The sequence below is a fragment of the Rhipicephalus sanguineus genome, unplaced genomic scaffold, assembly GCF_013339695.2.
Source record: "Rhipicephalus sanguineus isolate Rsan-2018 unplaced genomic scaffold, BIME_Rsan_1.4 Seq1063, whole genome shotgun sequence".
NCBI classification, from domain to species: domain Eukaryota; kingdom Metazoa; phylum Arthropoda; class Arachnida; order Ixodida; family Ixodidae; genus Rhipicephalus; species Rhipicephalus sanguineus.
Genome location: NW_023614257.1, coordinates 40,593 through 49,014, shown reverse-complemented (window position 1 = coordinate 49,014; position 8,422 = coordinate 40,593).

The window sequence follows — 8,422 nt, the reverse complement described above, 5'->3', positions numbered from 1 at the left end:
CCGTGAATCTTCCGTGAAATCTGCCCAGTACATCATCATCGACGTGAGATCGGGCGCGTTTATACTAAAGGTTCGATGAGAGTTATGACAACTTGCAGCTCACTTTAATTTTACATGTACGCTGTGAATTTTCATTGTTTAGAAAACCATTGCTTTAGAAAACATCTGGCGTCTTTCGTTAAGCAGCTGGCGTCTTTTCGTTTTGCTTTAGAAACATCTGGCGTCTTTTTGTTTTCCTTTTAGAAAACATCTGGCGTCTTTCGTTGGTTTATTTCATCAATCAACGGCGTTTTGAACAAAATTTTTATTGTTTAATCACGCACAGGAGAAATCTCACCAGGCACTACCTTGGAGGTAAACAATGGCTGCTAATGGGAATGAGAGACAGAAGAAGTCGGCTTTTAGCTAACACTTACACTTCTACTTCTACTAACGTTCCTACTGAACATGCCAATGGCTGCTAATGGGAATGAGAAACAAGAATTCGGCTTTTAGTTAACGCGCACGCTGCGAATTTTTATTGTTCAACAACGCACAGGAGAAATCTCCCACCGGCACCACCTTGGAGGTCAAGATCTGGTACTAGCGTTAAGACTGGTTACGCACTACGACGGACGAACGGGTGTCGCTTTAAGGAGCTTCGCCCCTAAAAAACGTTTTCTAGACCATGCGTGCTACCTGGGAGGTGGTAGGATTGCAAGGCGACGTCAAGGAACACCCGAGTCATCTTTTCTCCTGAATGTCCTTCGCACTCATGTTGTCACGTTGTTGTGGTGGGGAAGTACGCATAGCACAAGCTGGTATAGGGCACAAGTTGGTATAACTTGTGCCCTATGTACAACCAATACAATACCAGTACAACGATGCCAGTACAAACCAGTACAATGATCGCGGCGGCCCCGCCACGGTGGTCTAGTGGTTATGGCGCTCGACTGCTGACCCGAAGGTCGCGGGAACTAATCCTGGCCGCGGCGGCTGCATTTTCAATGGAGGAGGAAATGTTTGAGGCCCGTGATTTTAGCTTTAGGTGCACGTTGAAGAACCAAAGGTGGTCGAAATTTCCGGAGCCCTCCACTACGGCATCCCTCTTAATCATATCGTGGTTTTGGGGCGTATTATTATTATCATAGCGGCGAGCACAGACGTTGGGCGTCGATCAATGATCGTTTGTGAAACGCGTCGGCGTTTATGCACGTCATTCGAAGGTTTCAGCGTTGCTTTGGTGACTACGTGAGTCCTAGAATAAGTAGCGTCGTGCGAGCAATCTTATCATAAAATTGTCAATCAATCTGGAAGGTTCCGGTGCCGCTTGCGCCTATGGTGGTTACACGTGTAACAAGAAAGAAGCCGGCGCGGCAATATTATTGCGACAGAGATCATATGGCCACCCTAGGCGGGTTTTGCCGTCGGCGCCGCCGTGTCGTTCCGTGTATCCATAACGCCCACAAGGAACGATAGTGCCCAGGAAAATTTTTCAGAAGCGCCAGACCGGGGATTCGAACCTGAGACCCTCTCTAGCGGTGCGTTAAGCAACTCTGCCACGAACGCATAATCATCCAACATACAAACGGCGAGCTGTTTATATGCACCATTTACCTGTGGTGGTTAGCACAGACCCCCGAGCTGCTTCAGCGTGGCAGAGGCTTGTTCACTTAGCAGCTGCGAGGTGGCTAAAGCGCAAAAAGAACGCCCTTCGAAGAGCGTCGGCCCACTCATCCTTTGCCAAGGTTGGACTGCACGCCTCCGGCTCTGTACTTTAAAACCTACAAAGCGTGGTCACCCGTTCTGGCGTGCTTATCTCTTAAGAAGGGTTCAACAGATGGCTCATAGCTTCGCATGTGTTGTGCTTTCATCGCACGAAGGTCACTTCGCTCGCTGCAGCATCGGTGTTTGCAGAAGGAGTGAGCTGATAGTCTTTCTACGCATTACATTCCAATTTGTTTCTATCGCATTCGTTGCTTCACCCTCGCGGCGTAACTGTGACTTAATATGTTCCAGTATAGTTGTACTATAGGGTAAACGTAAGCTGAACACCTGGCATGACAGGTTTATCTATAACACAACGATCATGATGACCTTTATTGGCAAACTCGGAGGAAACTGCGGCAGGCCTTTGCGTTGAATCGCAGCGATGGAGCAAATGCAATTCTAGCCTACGATAAGTTCAATAGCATCAGTTAATTGTTTGTCTGGAATAAAATGGCACATATAATTAGCTGCGAAACACGCTCGAACCCACGGCCTTGGCAAGGCAACCTCTTTTAAGGTGTGACTGTAAACAAAAAGCCAATTGAATTACTATGGGTTAATGCAAATAAATATTGTAAACAATGTACAGAAGTCTGAAAACTGTTGCCCTTGTACGGGATTGATGTCGTAGTGATTACAGAAACATGGCTTAACCCAAATAACCACGACTCGGAGACAGTGCCATCAGTTACTTCCTGTCAGTTTTTACTCGTCCGCAGCTTTCATATCCACCAATAACAGACAACGCAGACGTCAGACGTAAGGTTTGAAAATCCCCTGCCTTTAATCTGCATCTGTAACTCGAAGTTAAAAAGTAACATTACCCAGACAAAATTTAAAAGGTTTCATAAGCGCCATGCTGCTGTTGTGTCCTTTTTTTCTAAAGAAGATATGCGCTTTGTCGTTGGAAACACCAGTACTGAATTTTTTTCCTGCGGAGAGAAACAGCTCATACATTCAGACATCAGTATCATTACCATACACACAATGTAAGGTAATGGAGCGTAGCTGGGGAAACACAGCGCAAAAGAGGACGAGGACGAAGGAACACAGTAAAATGGCTCTTTCCCAAAAGCATGCGGGGATTACGCCAGCTCGTACGACTCGGCACGCAACAACCTTCGCCGGGAGCTGGTGCGCGAGCATCCTGACGCACGGGTCGCCTCCGGACACACCCCTCCTCCCATCCCAGCCACTGGTTTCACTCGCCGCGAGCGCGCGCTTCTTCTTGCCCTGAGGACCGGTTCTGTGTGGCCCGCAGAACGCAGGCATCGTCTTCGCGGCGCCGCTGCACCGAACTGCACCGATTGCGGCGAGATCGAAACCCTGTGCCACCTATTGTTTGACTGTCCTTCTCTCAACACTGCGCGGAAGCGGCTCGCCATGAAGTACCGCCTCGCCGGACTGCCGTGTGCGACCCGTACAGGACTTGCTCCATCCCACCGGCCACGTGCACCGTCGCCGATCAGCCCTTGCGGCCCTACTCGCTTTTCTCGAGGATGCCGGCCTAGTCGAACGAATTTTCTAGCCGCTCACCACGGTGACTCGGACGCCCGTTCTCCTGCCCCCCCCCCCCTCCTGTTTTCCACTCATACCTTTCTTTTTTCTTACCATACTCTTTTCACTCTCACTGTTCCTTTAATCCCCAATCCCCCGTGAGTGTATCGGTGAGGTGTCCTCACTTGAGAGACAGTTATCGTGAACTCCACACCCAATTTCCATTTTCATTTCCTTCTTCCTTTAAGCTCACCCCCCCCCCCCCCCGTGAGGAAAAGCCACCTTCTTGTGAGCGAAAGCGAACATTTTGGGGCGTACCACACTGTTTAATATTCGATATATAAAGCGTTCCGGCTGTTTTCATTGAAAGTAGCCGTAGATTATCCTATTCACTGACATTAAAGTATTGTCGCGTTCAAAAATAGTTCGATATAAAGGAAAATTTGATTTACCCGAGCTCGATATAGTCGGCTTTGACTGTACCGGCTATCTGTAATAAAGTGTTATAGGCCAAAGTGGCCGATGCATGAACTATCGGCTGAGAGAACGCTGCTATGGTTACTACAGATCAGTTTAGGGTCATCTTGGTGTGCACGGTCGCTACTGTAGATGCAAACCTTTTTTCGATTGATGCCAGATTTTATCTCGATGTAAGTCAACTCTACAAGGGAAATCATCGAGGCAGCCGCCACATCACGTCGGGTCAGAATTTCGTTAGCTTCCTACCGATAGCTTTGTGTGAAAAAGAGCTGACCCTCTAAGGCCCGTACTCACAAACCATCCTTATCCGCGTTTTACTTAACGGTGTTGTGCCTTTAATGCATTTGATCAACGATGTGGGATGTCTGCCGTGGCGGTGTAGCGTTTGCGGTGTTCGGCTGCTCACCCGAAGGTCGGGGGTACGATCCCAGCCGCGGTGGTCGCATTTTGATGGAGGCGAAATGCTAGAGGCCCGTGTACTGTGCGACGTCAGGGCACGTTAGATAACACCAGATGGTCGAAATTTCCGGAGCCCTCCACTACGGCGTCCCTCATAATCATGTAGCGGTCGTGGGACGTTAAACACCAGATATTATTATTATTGAACGTAGTGGGACGGCGTTCACAAACCAATCTTGTAGTTATCGTTTACCCTGTTACGCTTTTGTGCCCTGATTGCGCGTGCAGAGTGTACGGAAAGTTGAGGAAACCATGAGATAAGGATAAGATTGGTTTGTGAATACGGGCATTAGACAAGAATGCCAGGGCGATAGCGACATGACTACAAACGATGCGCAAATGCGATCTTCGTTCATTTTGTTAAGCCTTCAATATAAATAACCGTACACAGTCAAAATGAATGCTTTGTTGAAAGTCTGCGCTGCGTTTTTCTACTGCGAGTGCCTCTCTTTCTCCGCGTTTGTATCGGCACTGTCAGCTTTACGTTTTAGGAGTACAGTAAAAATGTGCTAGTAGGTACTTGTTACTTAAGTTACAGCGCAACAAGAGCTCTGTTCCGTTGTTTGTGTGACCTAGCTTTTTCATCGTTCTTTCATGCTGTAACATAATGAACGCTTTACTTGAACCAGCATGCTCTACTCAACTTATTCAACTATATCAACTTGTTTTCGTCACTCCGCTCCACTATGTGGCACCATCGATGGCAATTCCCATCCCGTGGCATCCATTGCGTTGTCTTAAGTGACCAGTGGTTCACTGTCCTAGGCATTACGTAAGCTGGCCAGGTCCGTTGTTTTTTTTTATTTTCTTAATGGCCAATATAATAACAGCTATGCCTGTGTGTTATCCCGCCAACTTGCTGCGCTTCTGCCTCGTCATGTTGCTCATCAGTTTCCTTTCAATAGAACACTGCTTGGATCTTCCATTATTTCCAGTTTTTTTTTTATTCTCGCAGTTTCCACTCTAAATGGTAGTACCGGCAAAATTCAATTATTAATTTTTATATTTAGTGACATCAGTGTACTGCCGGTGAATATTTGCGAATTACTGCTGTATGCGCTCTACCAGTTCTTATTCTTCGGCAAATTTTCTTTGCTTAAGTAGCCTCCCCTGTTACTTGTTAACCTTTAAGACAGTAGCGCTATGATTGGGGCGAGTTGGTTCATGATGGCTTGACGATGAGCTTGTGGTAGGGTAACACACACTATAAAAAAAAACTCGCAGGACAAAGTTTAACAGGACCAGTGCTCGTCCTGTTAAACTGTGTTCTGTCAGTTTTTCTGTAGTATGTTACCCTACAAGCGCATCGCTAAATGACATTTATGACAATTTTCTAACAGCAATTCGTGTGCAGTCTAAAGGTTACTTTCGGCTTGTGCTGTTGAAAGTACCTCCTTTTTTTATATACCAGCTTATTGACTGACGTATATTGTTTTTGCCTTTATACATTTTCGATGCTTGACGCTTCTATATTACCTTTAGCAGACCGGTATGCATAACCTCATCACTAGTCATCCCATCTGCAACTACACGGGCTGGATTCAGCAGTATTCAGAATTTTGATCGTCAATGAAATTATATCTGACTCTCTCGTGGCGCTTACGATAACAAAAAAAAACTTTCACTTATTGGCATCATCCCAGAATGCTCGTAGGTTTACTGCTTGCTTAGCTAGTTTCCTGAGAAACTTTATGCGTTATGTGCAAAGCCCAACTTGGCCTACTTTTTTAAATCCGCCGCGCTTGTCTAGCGGTAATGGTACTCGACTACTGATTCGAAGGCTGCGGGATCGAATCCCGACCGCGGCGGTCGCCTTTCGATGGAGGCAAAATGCTAGACCCGTGTGCTTAGCTTTAGGCGCACGATAAAGAAGCGCAGGTGGTTGAAATATCCAGAGCCGTTCATTACGGCGTTCCTCATAATCAGATCGTGATTTTGGGACGTGAAGCCCAAACAGCTGTTATATGAACACTTCCAGGTGCCCGCGCCAGTGCAGTGAGCAACGGTGTGGACGTCGACGGCTGTGAAAGTGCTGACAACAATTTGGGTTTCGAACGCTCCTGCACGTGGGAGCCCGGCGAGAAGCGATGCTGGATTGTTTCCGACTTCGACCTGTGGAACCGCATCCTTGCCCGAAACAACGTCAAAATTCGGAGTACCAGTGGGGCGAGATTTCGTCGAGAGCTACCAGTGGCCCGCAGGCAAACCTGATGTGCTGGACATGCTTCGTGCTTCTCTGCTCATCCATCTGCTGCTTCGACAACACAGGTATTTGTTGACTGTTCATGCGGTATATAGTTCTGCGAGATATAGCCAAAACCACCATTCGTCTTACTCTAGTTGTCACTACGTTTTACAGCGTTTTGTAGCTGCGTACGTAGGAAGAGGGAGAAAAAGAAACGACAGCAGATGTAACGTACAGCGAAATTTCATTCTGCAGGAAATTGTAGTATTTCTTGCTTGTTTTCCTTTTCATTTGACGGGTTTCGTAAAAGTCACGTTTTCGTAAAGGCTTTTAATGTGCGCTTGAACGCAACCAGTCTTCAGATATCGTTTCTTAAACAAGGCGAATTCACGAGTGCGCGGATTTTGCCGCCACTGAAAAAAAATCACATGGTCCCTTTGCATGTGCCTGAGACCACTCAAAGGCAAATAGCAATCATCCTGTTTTTCGTAAATCCTATGTATTGACCCTTCTGAAACCTTTCTGCAACTAACGTGCTTTTGAACTGCCTCCACGTTCGGAGGCATTGCCAGCTCTTTGCACCTCACGTGGTTTTGCGCTGCCTCACAGCATCGGTCCACCTCTGACCAAGCGACGATGACATGTGATGACAACATCATGTGATGTCACGTTATGACATCGTCACAACGTCATATAATGACGTGATTTTTTGCGTTCTTGTCAATGGCGCGGAAGGTTACTTGTCAGGGCATCTAGGCTTCTGTCTTTAAAACAGGCGACCCTTTTCGCCGCTACGGTCAGCTGAGCGTTGCCAACATGTTGGGATTTTTCGCTCCGTTCAGAGCAATCGCAGCTAATTTTGTTCGGACCCGTGGGAATAGCACCAAGCCGTCGAGATTACGCGGGTCGTGCTAGCGATGACAGTGGAAGATATTCCGTATCCGATACGTGCGATCAGTTGCGACGCGTCAATGGAGGAAATAAAAGCTTGTGCTTGAGGTTATATTCCCCCATTTGTATGTGTTTTTACAATTTGTGCCAAACGAAATACATCTTTATCGTGCACAACAGCTACAACACGCGAGCGTATTTAGATCATGAGCGAGACTACGCAAGACTATTGCGTGATGTTTATTAAACCTCACGGCAAGTCGTCAAATACTAGGATACACATAAATACAGTTTGGCACGCGTAAACCACAAAGAGGGCTGTAGCCACTGAACAACTGGAGCGAGTTTGTTTGTGATTTATGTGTGCCTCACTGCGTCCTTGTTTTTCAAGCGCGCCAAAAATACAGCGTGCTGTTCCGACTAGCCCAAGAAACAGCACTCCTAAAACTTACTTGCCTTCTCTTATCTCGCAAGTCCCTCCACCCCCACTCTCTGACGGGGTTTGATGTCCGTTACAAAGTTTCGTCGTCTGTCGTTGTGGACAGTCGTGGTCAGGCGTGCGTTGGCCGTAGTCGGCAGTTTCTGGGTGCTCGCTCACTATGTGCTTCTGCGCCGCGATATTTTACGACTCACGCCGTCCGCACATCATGCTTTGTTGCTCGAATATTTCAAGATTATTTCCAGCGCCGCGCGGCTTCTGTACCTCTTGCGGTCACGACGTACACCGTGTGCGCCGCCATCTTGAATTCCGCCCATCCGCAAGGACCGTAACAGAAGCGGCGCTTCGCGCTGGCGTCTGAATAAAGGCATCCAATGGCAGCCATGCAAAAGCAACACCCCTGCTGCTAAGTCCCGCCATAGATGGCGTACCGGTTGGGCCGCCTGTGCGTGCGCTTCCGCACAAGCGCCAGGCTGAGTCCAGTCATGCATTAGATATAGCTGAATGGCAGGCTGCAAAAACATGCAATGGAAAAGTTTCCTGCTGAGACACCATACCAAAGGGAGGCCAGATTAACACGTTATAGAGAAGCTTACCGAGAGCGGAAGTGTGAAAATATCAAATCTGCTGCAGCCGCCACCGGTGGGCACAGTCGTTGGAAAACCAAGCCAAACGTACCTTTCACACGTGATAAGTACGTTTAGAACAGTTAAACCTCTGCC